Genomic DNA, 20,438 nt, shown 5'->3' with positions numbered 1-20,438 from the left:
TGAGCAAGGCCTGAGCAAAGTCTGAGAGATGGCTGAGGTGGCAAAACAACCCTAGGGAACACTGTGAGAGGCCTCCATTGTGGCCCATCAGATTCCAGTCCCCAGCAAGGTTTGGAACAATTAGGCCCCTAAAGGCCCACAGCCAACTCATGGCATAGGATAAATTTGTCATAAATTGTCCATGGTAGGAAGTTTAGATGAATTCATCCTGTTTTGTTTTGTTTTCCCACATTCGGTGTAAATTATACAGATATACCACCATCCTTTAACAAATTCAATAAATACCTTTTTCACATTAAAAAGAATGTTATCTTTTAGCAGTTCACTCATCTTACTAAGCTTCTCACCAATAAAAAAGTGCAGAGAAATTAAATATATATATATTTCCAATACAAGGAATCTTGGAAGTATGTCAGAGCCTTTTCTCTGTCATCCCATTTCTGTTCATGATTTTAATCATACACTTAATAAGACTGAAATTCACCTCAAAAATTCTCCTCACAACTGTCAAGTATTCCTTGCTCCTTTCCTTGAAGCTCATTTGAATTCTTCGAGTAGCACCATTTCTGTAGTAAAGCTCCCTCATGACATGCTGACTCTCTGATTGACAGGTAACATACACAGGCAAAGCAGAATGCCAAAGAACACGACATGATAAAACCAAACATAGCTTAATACAGTTATGATAATGCCAAGCTGCTTAAAATTCTCTGTACCTTTGACAGACTAGCCATATACTGTTCGTGTCTCAAAGCTGTGCATCTGCCTAGAAAAAGCTAGCTTCTCTGGTCCTTGGAGAAAATAAATACCGTTTGAATTTTAGAACAGGTTTAAACTCAAGCTAAGTAAATTGATTTTTGTTGATGAGAGCACCATGTTAATTGTGATCTTTCAGACTTAAAAGCATGCATCTTGTATTTGATTGCGTATCTAATGTGTGATGTGAAGGCTACCTGACATACATGGTACTCTTAAAGCTTGTTGAACAGTAAAGACCTGACTTTTAAATATTTTCACAGTTGAAATCTGCAAGATAAGTTTTTTTGAAACTGTAATTTATGTAGTCATATTTGCAAACAATACTGAAAATAATTGAATTATTTCTGTGATTATTCTTCAAAACTTGACTGCAGAAGTAACAACCAGACTATTTCAGATTTTCCTGTAATTCAATTCAAGCAAGAGGAAGGCAACTGCAGGTGACTTCAATAGTGAGCACAAAACCCTGAGAATGAATAGTTCAGCAAGCAATTTCTGAACAGCTCACAGAATAAAAATCATTCACTCAAGCAGTGCATTTGTTTCCAAAGCCAAGGATGTTGGGTAAATTCAGGAGTCATTTATAGCCACAACTTTGCATGCTGCTATATAAAAGGTTTTCCTACCTAGAGATGCCAGTGTGCAGCACAAGGGGCATAAGTCTACAGCATGTTTTTTACTCCTGCCACTCCTCTGTGGACACATTTGAGCTGACATTAAAGCCAGTGTAGTGCTAAATAAAACAGGGCCACAGCCGTACTTAGTACCCTTACAGCCATAAGGTACACCTGATATAAGGGCAGAAGAGCTTTCTCATTCCAAGGTGTCTGAAATAATGCCTGTGTTACAGCCCATCAAAGATATGCTTTGTAGCATGAAACATGTAGTGTGCCTGGCAGTGTGCCACGGAGACGTGTGAGTAGTTTGCGAAGGCAAAGTGTACTAAGAGAGTGCTGCTGGTGTCCATGGTGGGAGCCAAACCCAGCACAATCTATCTAACATTGCTCTTACCACGGTGTCTCCTGTCCTCCGAGCCATACCCAAGGAGGATCTCAGCAGGCACCAGTCAGCACAGCATGGTGGGGGGCATGCAGGATGTGTCCAGAGGAACAGTCTGAATGGTCAGCAGACCAGTGCTGGAAATAATTCCCCACCTCTGTTTTATTTAGCAGCATAAAAATAGTCTGAGAATACAAAACCTCCTGGCCTTTGCACAAAAAAGAGCACAAAAGCCTTTTCCTGCCACCCATCCACAGCAGCCACAAGAGGGGTAAACACCCTGCTTATCTGCATGTTGCCAAGGCTTGAGTTTTAATTACCTCTTTCTTTTAAAATACTCTATCCCTAACTTTGTGGTCACCACCACCCTTTTATGCCATAGACTTCATGTACTCGCTCATCTTCTTCCTGCATTCCTTTTAAGATCCGAGGAAGCATTTTTGTGCCCAAGGCTTTTTTAATTTTTTTTCCAGATATACCAGCCAGTAATAAATTAAACTATCTCCATCCACATTCTGTCTCTGGCTTTTATCCATAGACTATCGTAGCTAGAGCAAAATGTCAAGTCCAGACAAAATTAAGCCTTTGCTCAAGAACTCTCTTGGACTTATAATAAATATTGCATTCTGAGCAGATCACAGTAGAAGACCAGTAACTTTGAAGCAGAAAGTCAAACAAAGCTTATGACTTGGGGCTGATTTTTTCTTCCAAAATCAGATTTTTTTCATTTGAAAAGTTATATACAGAAGTTTTCAGTCAAGCCAAACTGAACTTTCTTATATCACCTAGCAGAATCTAAACAGTTATGACACAGCTCATAGTTCCACTTTCTTTTACTATGATATGTCACAGGAATATGAAGCCTCCAAAATTCTCTGTCATGCAAGCTGCCTGGCAAAATGTCTTCCGCGCAGGAGCACAGCACTGACTTTTGCTGTCTTTTCACAGCATCTCATCCAACATGAATTCTAGGCTAGTTTTTCCTCAAGAGGTGGCTGAGTAAGAGTCTGTGTTATTGTTTAATATTAGAAAACTATTTAGATACTGAGACAAAACAAAAGAAATAATCTACTTGGGAATTCAGAAAATGTCTTTTATTTTTAAAATATCAAAACAATTTTATCTGATTTTTTTTTAGATGGAATACATCTTCTGTAAAGGCAAATCACTTTCGCATTTTTAACTTGATGGGATTTCTTTGCTTGTTTTACTAAACATGAAATTATTAAACATGATTTTTCCCCTGGAAAAAAAAATCCATGAATTAAAAATGCACAATTCTTTGTTGTTAAAATTGTATGAAAATTTGTGCACCCCCATACATAGCAGTCTGCAGTGTTTTTAGATAAGATCCATCTCCCTACCCGTGAGTCTCTGGTTCATTTTTCATTCCTCCATTATACTTGCAATCAGGCTGATTACTGCTGTTTCTACCTTAGAAACATTTAGAAGATTCAATTTTTTTTTCTTTACGAGGCTGAGCCAGTTACTCAGAACACAGCAGTTTCCAGAGTTATTCCTTAATTACACTCATTCAAAAAATAATGGCTTAATTTGATAAATACCTTTAATTTGAGATTTTCATGTTTCAACATCTGCACCAAGGGTAAAATGAAGAACTCCCACTGACAACCATGGAAAAAACACATCTAATGATACTCTCTAAAATTAGATTTTTTTTTTGTCTTTGTTCATTACTATTCCTTAATTTCTGCTTTGGGATCTGCAGCTTCTCAGGTGAAAGAAAAGCAGAATAACAGAGAGAAGTGCAACACATGGTATGAGGTCACAGAGTGTGCTTGTTTTATAACGGAATTTTCAAGATGAAGCAAAATGATGGGGACAATGACAGCACCCTTACAGATTCATTGTAGGAGTTGCAACAAGCATCTTATTCAAATGAAGACCTAGTTCATCCTGAGGAAACTGCTGCCTAAGAGAGCTAGCAAAGATTAAAGGAGATCAGCAAATACTAGCTGAAACTGCAGTATTTTGAATTGAGTTGTGTTACTCTTGACTTATGCCTTTAATGGGTTATGTTCACATTTGTTTTTTCTTGCAATCTGAGTTAAATAAATTGCTATGCAAGCACAAAATAATGTTTTCAAATAGACTCATTCGTGCATTTATCTATAGCACTGTAATCGTCCTGAAGATCAGGTTTTATTTTTTTCCCCACTAAACAGTGAATGTCAGCTCCTTCGGGTGTACAAGGTGTCATCAACTTTATGCCAGCTTTGCTGACTCATATAAATATCTACACTTGTAAGCATTCATTTTCTTAGAGCTACAGTACATTATGTACTAGAAGAGGATCAGAAGTAAGCAAAATCATCTGGAAAATATAGTCTAAATTTATATTGCTTCTGCTGAGAGGATTAATTTAACCGACTGGAGTTAAAATATATATTAAGCCATTAATGTTTATAAATCTAGAGACACGGTAAAACTCATTTTTCATCAGCTATCATTACCAAGCTCATTTTGTTTGTATGTGTTCTTCTGTTGTTACCTGAGTGTTGGGAGTACCTTGAAATTATAAAGTAGCTTTATGTTCAAGGGCAAATGAAATCTGTGAGTTTGGACCTTTTGAAGATTCAAGAAAATCCAATGTTTTGTTTGATAGTTAAACACCACATACACTGACCAAAACCAAACCACAGATTTGTTTTCTAAGGACGCATTCAATTACCTTCTTTGATGGGGAGATGTACAGACAGGAATATATGAACTCAAGCTACTATTTCAAAGTCTCAGCTGCTCAACTGCCATTCCATCAAATCCTTAGGAGAAAGGTGATCAGCTCCCTCATTCATCAAATGCCTTCCAACAGTATCACAGACAACTCCCCTTTCACTGCACTGTAATACCAGGGGCAAAGCGTGGGTCACGTTGCCAGCCTCCTTCTTCTTCCCAAGGAATGCAGGCAGTAAATACAGGAGGAAACAGCACAATCACACCAGTGAGAGGATCAGGAAAAAAGGGATTTGGTTTTGGGGAGAGCTTTACAAAATATTGTATAAAATAAATTTAAAGAGACTAAATACTTATTCTACTTGTGTTTGGAAATGGACACAGACAAAATTTAATAAAAACAGCTTTAACTCTCTGTGGGAGAGAGGAAAGGCTGAATTCCATATAAATTGATAGAGGGCTGGGTTTAGCATGTATGTGTAGATTTATTGATGTGATTTTATGATGCTTTCACTACTTCTGAAATTGAATTTTGATACATCTTGAAACTAGAGCTTTTGAATTTTGAATACTGTCTCCTGTTGTACCAAAACTAAACAGTAGACCTAGTTAGTTAAGTATTGAAGACAATATGAGTTGCTCAGCTCAGCCTGTCAGATGCAGAGTAAGTCCTAACATTATTTACCCTTTTAATTCCATTGACTTAATTCATATTTATCATTTTAAATTATGTCAGACAATTTTTAAATGCAATTAGGTGGTTCGGGGAAATGTTAATGGAATATTGAGCCATCTCTTCTTAAGGTCATCAGATCAAAATTGGCATGGGTTAGCCTCACAGCTATACAGATTAATCTGACAGTCTCCATCTTTTACAAGCGGACTTCCTTCTGGGAACGTCAGTAGTGAATACAAATATTTCAAAAGTATGAATACTCCCTCATCTGAATTCCAGCTTTCATGGTATTATTTAAATTCATTAATTTCAATTTCATTAATTTCAATTTCAATTCATTGTCTTGATTTGATAACTGACTCTGTAATATTTTATATTTTTTTCAAATTTATGATCATAACAGAACAAAAATATTTAGATTCTCACTGCCATGAGCATTTAAATTGACATTACGAAATACTTGTTCTCTGCACACTCCTAATGATAAGCTGACTGGAAAAGCAACCAGTGCAAGTATGCGTTTTTTAAAACAGCTATTTTAACAGAAAGCAAGATCTATCTATTAAATATCTGTTATTCTGGTTCACTGCAACTTTAAATGTTCTGAAGATGGGTTCTTAAGGCTATACAAGCTCAGTAAAGTGTCATAAATTATAAGAAATATATTGTAAACTTAAAAACTTTAAGCAATATGTTAAAGATTTCAACTGACTGTCAGCAAGCTTCACTTGATGTACACAGCAAGCAAATACAAATAAAATTGTAGATACTGCAGAAACATCTTTTTAATTTTATTATTTGAACCAGGTAGCTTTAACCATTTTTTAGCCTGTCTGGTGTTGTATCAATTTACACCACTGTTTGTAACTCTATACAACGAGGAAGATAGAAGAATATTAGAATCCCAGCACTGACTTTGAGAAAACATCAAGGCAGCCTTGAAAACTTTCCATTATGAATTTGACAAACCAGTACGCTGAGATTCAGTGAATAACAGGAATGTCATTCCCTACCAACACGAGTGTTATTCCCCTACCAAAAACTGGAAACAGAGGTGTTATGTCCAATCTGTTACTGATCACGTATTGGCTGCTGCAGCTCCCAATAAAGCAGAGACTAAATGAAATCTAATAAGCCACTGAGTCCCACAGAAAACAGAACCTAAACTGAATTGCCTTACAGTCTCAGTTTCACATCTAAGCAAGGGTAAGTGCTGTCTTGAGACCCAATACTACAACATTACTATCTTATGACCCAAGTAGTCCATTTAAGTCATAGGAGAGCCACTCAGTGTGAATTCCTGTAACCACATCTAATGTTTCCTTTCTATGACAAGATGCACACAGGAAACCAAGTGCCACAAACTCAGCTTTGCAGTATACCCAGCTAAGGCACCTTGGCACATACAGTCCCATGCAGAGCATCCAAGCAGCCTGTTCAATGCAGGAGCCTGCAAGACACGGAAAGAAAGGATGATGCCCAGTGATTAATCAACCCTAACCCAGAGATGTGACAGATCAGCTCACAGTAAAGGAGCCCAGGTGCTGGAAGATCCAAGTCTCCACAGACCAGTTGGCATTTTATCTGGGTAATGCATCTCGTGGAGTCTCTCAAAGTGCTAGGCTACGGGGTAGGGAAAATAAGCACCATTTCCTCCTCCTTTCAGCAAAAAAAAAAAAAATGCTGCAAACTGTGAGCTTGTCAGGTCACAGTGACAAGACAGGAAAGCAAATGCATAGTTAGTGAACTCCAATAAAAAGCAGCCATGGTACAAACATGAAATTCTCAACACTTTAAGGTTTCAGCTGCTGGGAAACAGTGCTGGCAGAAATGCAGCCAAAGTCTCTAGATGTTCTGAGCATTACAAAATGACTGAATAAGGCTTTTGAAGGTCTAGCTTTGAGACTACAGTGACCAGTGTAACACTTAGCCACTAAATCCCTACCTATAACCCTGTTTCGGTGTGCCAGTGGTGTGCCAAACAGAACATTTACAGACTGATATATAGCAATTCCTACAAAACTGTAATGCTGGCCACCTTGATGAACATGCTTGAAAATAATCTTCCATGTTCTAAAATGAATGCAGTACAGATTCACGTCTTTTTTTTCTTCAAACAGTCATTTTATTGAGGATGATTATCCAATCTACAACAAAGCCTGCAAATCAGGGACCGTATCAGAGAGCAGTACAAGGGACTAAATTGATCTAAGCTAACCCTAGGGATAAACTGAGTTTTCTCCGATTTACATCAGTAGCCTCAAAGGAGAATTAGATTTCCTGAATATCTGTGTTAACCTCATATGCACATTAACCATAAGAAGTAGAACACTGTAATAAGTAATTCTGAAGGAAAAGAGAACATTTCTCCAGGCAGTTTGCTGATAGACTGTGAAATTTGTTTCTGCAGGGATTACAGTGTCTTATATTGGACTTTGAAAGGAAGTGATCATTTTCAGAAAAAAAAAATAATTCAAATTTCATTTCTGATGGGACAACTGAGGATAATGTAACTTCATGCTTTTGGGCAGGAGCTGATGTCATAGGATTAAAAATGGAATTTTGCCTTTATGGAAACTTTCACACTTTTGGCAAGCTGCATTATGTCTGTCCTCTCCCTTCCACTGAAGCATTAGACAAAACAACTGTTGGAAATAATGGACCTGTAGAACCTAAAACCCAATCTGGTGGAGCAGATTGTGTTTTTGCATTCAGAGCTATTTAACAAACCAAACTGTGAACCCAGTCTGCAAAACTGGTACCTTAATAACCTTCAAACAGGATTTTATATTGGCCAGATGGATGGCAGCAGAGCCTAGGCAAGACTGGGGTCTCATTCTGCTAGGTAATCAATAAACATGAGAAATAAAGGGTGGGAGAGAAAGCAAACATGATAACACACTTAGAGTGTGCTATCAAACACAGTGCAGAAGCATCTGAACAAGCGGAGAGGAATTATTCCCATAACTTGAACAAGGGCAGCCACCTCTGCAACCTAATGAGAACTTGCAGCTTCCAGGGTGGCACGATGCCTACAGACCTCTACGTTCTAAAGGCCCCACTCCCCTGTGATCTCAGTCCACTATTACAATATATAAAAATGCTAAGGGACACAAGGGGATAGCAAGGATCATATATTTGCTTAGTTGGCTCCTGAGGACCTACCACAAACAATTTTAGCACTGATTTCATATCCCTTGCTTCCCTCTTCGTTAGGCATTTAATGCTCTTCTTCCAAGGCCTTTCCAGAGCAGACAGCCAGGTGCTCTTCTAGCCCTGGCCAGCAATTTACGGGTCCATTTGTAACGTGTCTGCTATTTCTTTGTCCTTTTGGGTGGAGCTACTGCTCCAGTTCCTGCCTTGTTGCTTGCTACGGCCAACAAGTTTCAACAATAAATATTGAGTAGAATATTAGAAAGATTTGCCACTGCACTCAAAAATTGGCATAATAAAATATGAATAGCATTTTGAACCAAAGCAATAGAAAGAAACTTTAGCAGTAAAAATTAACAATGTATCAGTTTACTGCCTTATGGTCCATTGCTTATTGAGTTAGTTCAGTTTCCTCTTCAATGGAATCATAAAGGCTTTCAGTAGGAAAATAATTTGAAAGACATATTTGTTTATGATCTTGCACTACCAAGAGAGAAATCAAACCCATGTTTTTGAAACTGTCTTTCAGAAAAAAAGTGCAGTGCAGAAAACAAGCTGCCTTCACTCAGGAGGGTGTGCCAAGCGTATAGGAGCATTGCAAAGAAACTCTTCAGAATATGCAATTTTTCAAGGTGAAAGAAAATCCTTGTCAAATTGTAGCAGTGAATGAAAATGAGAAAGTATGATTAATAGCACCACTGAAAGTAACAAAATAAACCATGAATGCTAAACAATCTAAAATTGTACAGTGAACCTACAAATATGAAGGATCTATATAATTAATGTACATTTTAGTGGCTTACTAGCTTTCTAAATTCTAAAGGATATGCAAACGCATTCCATATTGACTGTGCACAGTTTCCAGCCCAGGACTACGTAGTCAACCACCAACTCCCTTTACATCCTACTGGTTATAAATAGTGTGCTCCACAGTGATTTAAGAGTAGTCAATCCGCGTTGCTCAGAGTTTTGGGGGTTGCTGTGTTTTGGCTCCAGTTTGTGAGAGTGAGCAATGCTGATTTCAGGCTCCTGGAGGAAGTACACTTTAGTTTACAGAAAAGAAAACCTTGCTTTGCTTTGTTCAGCTCAAACTAGCTGTTTCTTCTAGCATTTTCTTTTAGAAATAGCAGCACACAGCACACACAGAAAATCCATATAACGAAGTCCTTAAGTAATGGTTTTATTCCCTGATCCAAATAATTGATAAAAACCCATAAGAATGGGACTTTTCTGATGAAACTTTGAACAAGTACATTTAATATATTTCATATTAAATATTCACTTCATATTGATGAGCCCCTTGAAATATTATGAAATGAGCCCCTATATTATGAAATATAACTTATGAGATAAAGAAGACTCATCATTACCTCTGCATTTCATTGATATGTGAGTTTGGAAAAAGCCACATAAAGGATGCTCAAAGTGATATATCTGGGTAAACTACTCCAAGAATATTCTGGAGAGCTACAAAACTGCTAGACGAATGCAACTTTGTCCTGCATTGCAAAGCAAACAGTATTTCTGAACTTCTAGTTGAAACATTAGATATCTATAATTAGACTCCTGCAAATACACATTCCTCTAGCTCAGTTTCATTTCCCACCATATTTTTTATCTGAAATTTGAACTTACAAAAAATAAAAATGGATCCAAAGCATTGTTTTTATAAATGATCTCTGTCCATGCAAGAAACTTTCTAGTTCCGAAGAATGAAGTAAGAAGTAGGTTCAGGTAACCTATTAGCAACCCAACTGCATCAGTCAGCCTTCCTCTGGAAAAAAGATTTTACAAGTCCCCACAGTATAAATATATCCTGAGGACAGTTTTCAACATGTTCAAAAATTCTCACAAGAAAGTTATAGTTAAATCCTCAAGGAAAGCTGAATAACAAATCAGTGATGATACACAATTGTGTTTTATCATCGGGTAGCTTTTATTTTAAACTTATTTTTTATCCACCTGGGCAATATGGCAGCAATATTCCCAGGTCACCAAATCAGTAACATGAGTAAATCTCTCACATTTCCCAACAGAAATTCTTCTGCCAGTTGCGCAGCCGCTTCTGTGGAGAGAATGCTTGACAAAACATTGGCTGTACTGCAAGATGGATCTTCTAACTCAGGGAAGACCAGACATCCCACAGACATCCTTCATTTAAATTTCACACTTTTTCATTTCCTGATACTGGCAATAGCACAGAATTTCTCTTCCTACTAACTTATAAGTCACTAGTTTCTGTCATCATGCTGTCGTGACCAACTCCACTTTCCTCTACCTAATAACCACAGTCACTATTTCCTCGCTCCACCTCCCATTCTTTTTCATCTTTATATTCCGCTTGTTTCTCCACTAATTCCCTGGAATATACTGCTTTCTTTCAGCATCCACTCTTCTTACCTCTGAAATGTCTGACATTATTATAATTCATAAATATCTATTTTGTAATTCATGATAAAATAGGAAAAGAAAAAAAAACTTGTAAAAAAGCAGTCTAACAGCCTTATTATAACAGAATAGAAAATCTGTTCACAGCACACTTTGTTTCCACATAATCAAGTCTAATTTCTATGATATTGTTGGGTTTACCACTGGGGCTGATTGCATCTGTGCCATCTACGTGGTGGTTGTATAAGACAATCAGGTTATGTACCCCACTGAGTCAGAAGATTGAGTAATTGGAAGACTCGGAATATATTTGACCAGAACAACAAATTCAGCATCTTCGCAACAAAACTGGACATTTTTTAATACTTTGAAGAATTATTATGATTAAACATCTTTTATCAGTTAGGTCTTAACTTGAAGTAAATTAGCAATGACTAACTCCTATGACTTAGACCACTTCCAGTTTAAATGAACAGATCTTGTCCCAGCTAGAGACTGCCAGAACTAAGGAAGCAATCATAACTGGCATGATTTCTTCGGGGTTTTGTTGTTGCTTTCATCTTTTTGCAATAATCACTTGGAAGAAAATGGGCCTTAAAGCTATATAACTTTTGCTCGTGCTACATCTCAAAAATATTGTTGAAAGACTTGCGTATTTTTCAGTCTACTAATCAGCCTCAAATCCCTTTGTGCAACCAGTTGCAGTGCCTCTCATGTACTACATTGTGTGTTTATCTCTAAATATATGAAATTACATAATTTACAGATAGTTATCACATCTGTAACATACCTTGCAAAAGTTGATTGCAAACTGCTGATAGGAAGGTCAGTTATCCCAGGCATTTTCATATACCCTATATTCCTGTAAAGGTCAGTTTCCTATTAGTTTGAAAATATTAAAGTTGCTAGAGGGTACAGTATAGAAACCGAATGCTCACCAGACACAGAGCATTGTATTCTGACACTGAAGATGCTTATCTTTTTTTCTCTTAGAACAAGCTTCATCAGTAATTTTAACTCTCTAAAGTTGAGGATTAATAGTTCATGTTTGTCCATATCAAATATATCCGATAAGATTAAAGAGGATAATTAGAATATACAAGATTACTTTAGAAAAACGAAAGAAATTACATCAAGGCCGGCAGGCTTAAAAATTAAGCATACCTGCTTGGCTGTTGTGAGCGATCATGTTTCCTTACCCCCTCCCACTCTGCCTACTAGCACCACGCTTTGGGAACTAGCAAGGCAAAGAAATGTGAATTTTACATCAGTCCCTCTGAAAAAAATTATAAAAGGCAGCCAAAATTACAAATCCTTACATTTCTATTAAGTAAATCAGAATATTATTTAGATAATTGACTCCTGATATGTAAAATAAAAATCAGGCTTTTAAGTTTTGTGAAGGAGTCCTTCATGACAGGTTGGGTATATAAACAGTATCTTTCATGGGGTTTTCCATAGGTTGGCTGCAGGACACCTTAGTGTGACTTCTGCTGAATTTAATGGCAGTTTGACTGTGAAACTCCCATGAGAGTGAGTTTAGCTAGCTGCCTATGAATGCTATAAATAATCCTACCTCTAGGTTCTGAAAGTAAAAAGGCTATTAACAGTGCTCCTAAACCTGTGGTTAATGCCTCGTAATAAATATTTAGATGGCTTCAGGCTGTTCCCTGGCAGAATAATGTACATCACTAATGCCACATGCTGGCTGTGAAAAGTACTGTCAAGGCTGAAAGAAAGCTTCGTCAAACCATCCCGCAGCAAATGAACTCATTATTCCTGCATCCAAACCTGCAAAAACAGGCTCATACAGCATCTGGCAGATAGAAACCTATGTCTGCTCATCTTGCTTCAAATCCAGCACCACAAGGTGGCTTGACCCCACTCTCCTACTTCACCTGAGTAATACCTCAAACACTGTAGGTCGCCATTCCATGTGCTGGTCGCCTCAGCAGTACTTCCTGGTCAGGCTGCATAGCTGGCCCTCTGCTGGGACAGGAGAATGGATTGCAGTGGCCCTTTCCCTTGGGCCCAGGGCATGCACCTGAAGTCCCATGGGAGCTGCAGGACAGGCAGAAACAGCTCCCTCATGACTCTTCCTAGGCTGCACCTGACCTCCAAGGAGACATGTCACAGGTGTAGGGCAATAAGAGTATTCGGATACACACACAGCTGAAACAAAACACAGGTGGAAGAAAACTAGCTGTACTTAATATTACAGAAGCAGGCAAACTCTTCCCTGAGTGTTTGGAGTTCTGTTTTCTCCTGGAAAGAAAGCTGAAATGTTTTGTTTTAAATTACTGCAAAATGTCTGTGTAGATTTCACTGAGGTAACACCACATCTGTATTCAACTAGGTGTTCATGTACCTTAAACTACCCCCCTTTAGTTCCACTATATAACACTTTTATTTTTGTATATTGACCTTTTTCCCAATTAATGGCCCATTTGTGGAAGGTATATACAGTTGTATCTGCGTGATATGGCTCATTAGAGAGGTATTGGAAGTAGTACGTATTATTTCCTTTTGTCTAAAATGCATTAATTCAGTAAACATATGCTATGATATTGATTGCCAAGGTCATTTCCTAACATCTAGAAAGAATAAAAGAAAGAAACCAGTCTATAAACATTTTATTTTAAAATAAGCTCTTTCTTTTTTTTTCCCTTTTTTTTTTTTTTTTTCCTTTTTAGGCTTCATAACAAACACTCTGGACTACCTTTTCTACGGAGTGAATCTGCATTTAAGCACCAAGAACATGCATTTGACACAAACAACCAAATGTAATTTTCATTAGTATGAGATGCCTGTATCAACCAAATGTATTGACATATCAGGTGCTGGTAAAAGGAAGTCAGCATTTAAAGCTGTTAAACTCAGAAAAATACATCTGAAATCCATAAAAACCTAAATTCATCATCAGACAATAGGCAAACACGTAGATAATGGAAGAAAACATCCCATTGCATTCAGAATAATTTATGACATCCAAATGGAGGATTGAAATTTGTGTCACTTTTAACACATGGAGCATTATTGTGCTAACAGCCCATTCAATCACATCAGCATCATTTGTACTACTACATAAATGTACCTTAAACATAAAAGCTGTTTTGTAGAGTTTGTATTTGATGGCTATGTGCTTTCTTTTTCATAAGTCTTTTTTCATTGATAGGTTGACCCGAGGGGTCTGGTTGAAAAAGGTTGCATTAACAATGTGATATTATTTCTTAATAAACTGGCAGCACATATTATTCAGGCAAGATACAAGGCTTTAGCGTGTAACAGTAGGAATGCTCATACAAGGAACAATGATGCATGGCACCTGGTTAAAGGTGGATTTACCATTCGGAGCAAAGAGGATTCTCCCTCCCCAGCTACAATGCGTGGAGCACGGCAGTTCCAGGTGCCAAGGAAATGGGACTTTCAGACCCCTGAGTGATCCTAGGCAGAAACATCTGCACTACAGTGTTGTAGGAAATACGAGGATCTGTGCACACTGCAGCCCCAACAATGCCTTGATGGGCTCAGACTAAATTAGTCTTACTGAAAGGAGAAATGTATTGCCTCTGGGTATCAGATGGGGCACCTGGGTCATTTGGGCCTCTCTGTGTCACTTTCTTTTGCTGTTTGAAAGCCTACAGGGAATATACTCTCAGTATCCACATAGACAAGGGAAGGGCAGAGGAACCAGCAACACTTAGGAAGGAAGGGGCTGAAGGTCACTAGCAGAGTTAGTAACAGAGGCCTAAGCCTCGAAGAGAGAGTCAGGATCGTTACCCACTAATGTATACCACCTATACTGCTAAACTACCTACAATCTGTATCTATTGCATAACCTGGTGTTTTCAGATGAAAATTTCAAAGCTGCAGGGATACATTGGAGCACAGTGCTCAAAAAACACCTTCCCTCATGGCCAAGGATGTTCCCGTTGCTTTAGGTGAGATTTTAATGTAATGATGCATATGTAGCTAATAGATAGAGTGGGGTCACCACTCTTGCTGGAAACATCAGCTTTAAATCATGCATACCAAGACACTTAAGTACTTCTGAAAAAGCTGCTCAATAATTCCTTCATCAGTATGAATCGAACAATAATAGCTACCTCCCTGATTCAGAGAGATGTAACAAGACCTAACTTCACAGGCTGCATCAAAGCAGATTTCAGAGGATTAGTCTGTGCTATTCTTTAGATGCAATGCTGATGTCCCTCTGGACAGATTATTTATCACAATATATTACAGCTGATTCATGGGTCCTGAATACAAATAGCTCTGCTGATGTTAAGGATGTTGCAAAGCTAATAATGATAGCTATGAATCCTCGTTTACCATCACTGCTCTGCAAGCATGTAATTCATTTCAGGAAGGTGAGAAAGCTATTAAAAAGTAGCATAATGTGACTCATTCTGTCAGCCAGTATAAATAACACGGGAGAATCAGAGAGTTTGTCAGTGTTTCTCATGATTTGGGGTGTCTCTGAATGGTAATTCTCTTTCCCTCTAGGCTTGGTGGATGTCTTGCTACCTGTTCCTTAGTTACCTGTAAGAGAAAATACCTGTTTTTCATCAGTGATAGAAAGTTTTCATTCTTTCAGCTAGCATTTTAATATTGCTTTGTAGAGGGACCAAACTTGAACGCTGTTTCTCCACTTAAAAAGAAAAAAAAAAAAAAGAAAAGAAAAAAAAAAGGAGCTGACTCATCTGCTCAGGATTTAGTCACAGGAACAGTAAAGAGGACTAAATCTCTCAGATAATACTTAGAATGAATGATTTAAACAACTCTAGGAAAAGGTGCAAGTTTTTACATGCTGTCTGCTCTGAAACTGCACTATATTTAGATTACAGTTGAAAGGCAGAGTAACTGCCATTTAAAGTGGGCAGAAGTAGATTAAGGCAAAGGCACTATAGATCTGCTGGTGTTGTTTACAAAACATGTAGGTTATGCTAAATCACCCCAAACACCCTGAGATTCCCATCCTCCCCATGCCATACACTGTGGCCCACACTAAACTCCTCACTGGGAAGCATCCCTCAAAATACTTGCTTCTCCTGGATCAGCCTGCACTTGTGGGCAAAGTAGAAACTCCATGACCAGACCAGCTCTGAACACAGTAACATTAAATCACAGGCTCTATTTCCATAAGAGAAGACATTTCTAGCCTGCGTGAAGGCAAAAACAAAATTCTGAATATGAGAGTCCAGGGTAGGAAATACCTGTTTGAGTATGCCTGAAATGATAATTTACATCTGAACCCTGAACACCAGTAGCGTTCAAAGGAGTAAGAAGGATGTAAGAAGCAGGCATCCCTGTAGGAGCCTCTTTTGCCTTAAGCCTGATCAAAGCCTGATGCTGTCACACTCCTGTGCAGTATTCCAAATTCTGAGTTTGTACCTCCTACTAGGTTGCTTAAAATCTTGTAAATGGTCCACAGAAATATTAAAAAATAGAACACACAGTCTTCCATAATATCCAGCACTCCTCAGCCAGAAATTGGCCCCAGGCTGTCCTCCCCCATCCAGAGATCCCAGAAAGATAGATTTCTCTTCCTATCTTAAATGGGCTTTGTCAGTTCTTAGAGAATGGAAATAATAGTCAGGGGGAGCAGAAATGGTGGCAGACGATAACATTACCTAATAAAATATATGAAATTAAATTTAAATTAATTTTAGTATATTCATCTTAGGTAAGAAATAATTATTTCCAGTGGTTAAAATATTCTTCCACATTTCTGACACAATAGTTATTAAATCTTTTCAGAAATTGTCAGTAGACTTTTAAAGCCATAATATAAGACGCCTTTACCTTAGGAAGTATATTCAGACTGAAATAGAACCTGTAAATGGATTTTTCTTATCATCCATGAAGAAGTGTAAACTTAATCTAGTTGCTGGTTCTTTATCTCAATTCCTTTTTAATTGACATTCTGCTTAAACTAATGAAAAACCACCCTTTCTAAAGTCACTGCCATTAGTGCCTTATTCTGGCCTTGTCAAGAATGACTGACAGAGAGGTGAAGCTTAAACACTGATAGTTGGAAATCTTTCTGTTAATCCAAAGTCAGTAAAATCTTCAGACTCTTCAGACTGAACATATAGCTATTATTCCTCGTATCTAACTTCAAGAGGATTTGAAATGGTAGATACGGCAATTCAATAAGTCTTTGGTACGCTCTTAAAACTCCACTTTAAAAGCTTCACTGAGTTATTAAATATTGTGATTTATTCCAGAAAATGCCTTTAAAGAAAGCTTAGGGGGAAAAAAATAATAATAATAAACAAGAAACATAATCTTTCCTACCTTCCTGTAATTCAAGCTGCCAGTTCACGAATACAGCTGTTAGCCAGAGTCCGGATTCAGGTGATAAAACCACAACTCAGAGGAAGAGAGGAGCAGCCAAGCAAGCCCAGCCTACAACAAGTCTCTCTCAATTCCCTTGACCAGTAGCAAAAGTATGTTTGCTGGACACCAAGAAATGCAAGTTGGTGACAAAGGGCATTATATCTGTAAGAAGCATATTATTCAGTTTACACTACCACATTAATACTTCACTAGACCACTGGGTTAGAAAAAATATTTCCAGGTTCATTGGAAAAGTGATCCCCTTGAATGACAGCCAGAGATCTTTGGAGTTCTTGGCCCAAAATTTTGGGTCAAAAAGTACAAAAAAATTGATATAATTTAGAAAGGTTTTAATCTGGGGAGAAAAAAAAAATCCATTTCATGTTGTAATGTAGCCATTCTCTAACCAACTATATTAATCATCTAATTAAATAAGTTCAAAATCGTAAATAAATTAAATACTAGCTGAGCAGATTGCCATTTTTATCATCTTGAAAGTCCTATGAATGTTTACATGCATTTATGTTTTCTATATGAATATTTTGTTTATCAAGCCATTCTGTTTTTGTTTTTTGTGTGTGTTTTTTTTTCCTATAATCATTTGAGCTACAGCTATCAATGTACTTCTTGGAAACTAGGACTGTAATTCATTCTTGTCAGAAACAGATGGCTGAGAAAATGAAAGCAACAACAGCAATGAAAGACAAGGCCACCTGGGTCCATCAAGCTGATGAGAAAAGGTTGTGAAGCTAATGCCAGTGCTATCTGGAGCCAACACAAACAGTCTTTCAAAACAAGAAGAGTTAGGAATCAGTCGATAATATATGGGGAAAAAAAATCCCTGTGAAACTGGAGGGGATGCAGTCCTGGGAATTTCAGGCATAGTCAGCATCATAAAAAATCCCAACTTTGAACTGAGTTAAAAGATGGAAAAAATGGATGGTCAAGCAAAAAGCCATAGTTTTTTTCTCTGACCCCATTTCTGAATGATGCTCCTAACAAGTAAGGTTAATTTGACTTAATATTTTAATGGAAGAATACAATTAAAGAGCATTAAAACTCTTGATAAACTGCTTATCCTACCTCCCCTGACAATGCAGGATGGTTTCTCCATTCCAGAGGTCCTTTAAGTATTTCATGAACTATCATAGACCATTCTCTGAAAATAGTTTCAGAGCCACAAAAAGTTCAATTTCTTCCTCATTCTGCTACTTCAAGCTCCTGAACTGAGTGCCACCACTTCTACCAGACCAGGTCCCTGTTCATAGGTTAAGCCAGGAAAATAAATAAATAAATAAATAGGATTTGTAATGAAAGAAAATAAAGGGGAGACTTCTCTTCTTCCTATGTCAGGTCCTAAAGCTGTCTCTCTGCTTGGCATGGGCCCTTGGAAGGGGGAATGACGTGTGGCTGGGCCAGGAGCATCATTCAGTTACTAAGTGCTTTTCTAGGCATTATTTCAATCAGAAATTGCTGTGCAGCATCACGCAGTTCCCATGAGCACTCGGTAAACTTTCTCCTTTTTAAGAACTTCAAGCTACCAGGTTCTTTTTTTTTTTTTCCTACTGGTTTATCATCATTTAGGGATATTCATTTCATACAGCAGTGAATACAGCTTGAATTGGGCAAAAGACATCCACTAATCATGCAGTGAATTATAAAATGACTCTGCTTTAACTGTGGTCATGCAGCTGACATACCGTTGGAAATAAGTGAAGTTCTGCACCAAAGGTAGAACAGTAAAAGTTACAGTGATTCCTCTAGGGAACATTAATTGTATCAGGTACTTTCATGTCTTTTATACTTCTGCTTGATGACATCTGTGGATGATCCCTGAAGACAAATATCATGATATATGAGATCAGATACATGTGTTTTCTCATTGGCCTTTCTGAGGAAGAATACATACACACATGTGTAAATACCATAAATTGTTACACTAAATTAAGCCACCACATTAGCCAAAATAACTAAAAACAATGGATTAAGTAAAGGTGTTTGGCTGGAAAAAAAAATCCTCTGCAATTTGCTGGTTTCTCTTTTCATTCACCTATAAAATCACACAAATTCACAATGAAATTGGTTGATCACAACTTGTTACTGATGTTATTTCTGCTTACAGATATAAAATGTGGTGTGATGCTGAGAGGCATATATTCATAGCAACCTACGGAGACTTGAGTCCCTGAGCTGCACTTAGAAAAATTCACAAGGATGCCCATATTTCACATGCAAATGATAGCTCAGTGAGACTTAAAGGTACAGTACATATGAAAGATGTGGAGTTACAGTCATAAGCCACAATATTTATTATAGTGAAACAAAAGCCTTGCTCAAACAGAACTGCTAGTCATGGGTTGCAGTAGCAGTTATCTGCAACTGCAGCCACTTTGAGCTTTTGGGTTTTATTTAAAAAGCTTAATTGGAAGTTTTTATTACTCCCAATTAAGCTTTTTAATTAAAAAGAAAGTTGAAAGAGGCTGGAGGCAAGTATTGCTGAAACTCATATCTGCACAGACTCCAAGGGGAAAAAAAAAAAAAAAAAAAGGAGTTTTGTAGCACTGCAACTGTCAGCCAGCTGCAGCTTTCAGTAACGCTTACTGCTGATCCCATTTACCTTGCCAGTGGCACACTGCAAATGCAGATACACACATCTAATTGGAAAAACAGGCTTTCAGCTTTAAATAATACTATAAGGATATGAATCCTGCTTCATTCCTGCAAGGGACCTCATGCGAGTAAAAAATTCTTCCTATTCCCTCATCTCTGCTTTATTTACACCATAAACAATTTGAGCTTGGTAGATGTTTTCCAAAACCAGGGTAGATTCACCATACAATGAAGGACCTTCCAGCAGACATGCACGTTTCTCTCCAGTCCTCTGGAGACAATGTACAGACAGATAGATAACATGTAGGTAGATGAACAGGCAGATAACATGTTCAGAAAAGAGGGACTCTTCTAACCCTTCCTTATAGAATCAATATGAATCAATATTTCTGAGTCTTATAGAATCTTTTAAATACTTATAGAATCTATACTTTTGGCCTGAAATTGATTTAGTCTTTTCCTTCAAACTCAGTTACTTAGTATAGGCTTTAACACTTTATTGGGATTAAGGAAAAAGCACTGGTTTAAAGAAAGAGTGAGAACTATTATTGAAATCTGCAACATTCGGCTGACAAAGCAGAGACTAAGAAACCTGCACATATCCAAACAGCAGGGACATTTTTTAGATAATAAAGATCTTGGACCACATTTCAAAAAATTCTGTCCCCAGCTGTTGACAGCTCAACCTGTGGCTTCAAAATTTCAGAAACATTTTGAATTTGAGGCCTTTTCTTAGCCTGTAATAGAGATAAAGAGGTGCTAGGTAATCACTTCCAGCTCCCAATTCCACATTCTTCCCATAGGTCTGGGATTGTTC

The 20,438-nt window shown here is 37.7% G+C and overlaps 1 protein-coding gene and 1 long non-coding RNA gene across 4 annotated transcripts in view; one reads left to right on the top strand and one right to left on the bottom strand.

The window, feature by feature from the left end:
- The window catches only part of LOC308189219, an 86,256-nt gene extending 80,793 nt beyond the window's left edge, over window positions 1–5,463 (top strand). Inside the window, exon 7 of the long non-coding RNA XR_013946149.1 lies at window positions 3,488–5,463. This is a non-coding gene — a long non-coding RNA (uncharacterized lncRNA). The remainder of the gene's footprint in view (window positions 1–3,487) is intronic.
- The window catches only part of LOC308189212 (uncharacterized protein), a 170,836-nt gene that overhangs the window by 95,467 nt on the left and 54,931 nt on the right, over window positions 1–20,438 (bottom strand). Inside the window, exon 1 of one of the 3 annotated variants that reach the window (XR_013946140.1) lies at window positions 12,579–12,693. The exons of the other annotated variants lie outside the window; for them this stretch is intronic. The gene's annotated coding sequence lies outside the window, so the exon portion shown is untranslated. Of the gene's footprint in view, window positions 1–12,578; window positions 12,694–20,438 lie in introns of those variants that run through there. 3 annotated transcript variants of the gene reach the window in all.

This window comes from Anser brachyrhynchus, assembly GCF_964034855.1.
Source record: "Anser brachyrhynchus genome assembly, chromosome: 2".
In the NCBI taxonomy this organism is placed as follows: domain Eukaryota; kingdom Metazoa; phylum Chordata; class Aves; order Anseriformes; family Anatidae; genus Anser; species Anser brachyrhynchus.
The sequence above is the reverse complement of the archived record's forward strand: the minus strand, read 5'-3'. Positions and strand labels throughout refer to the sequence as shown.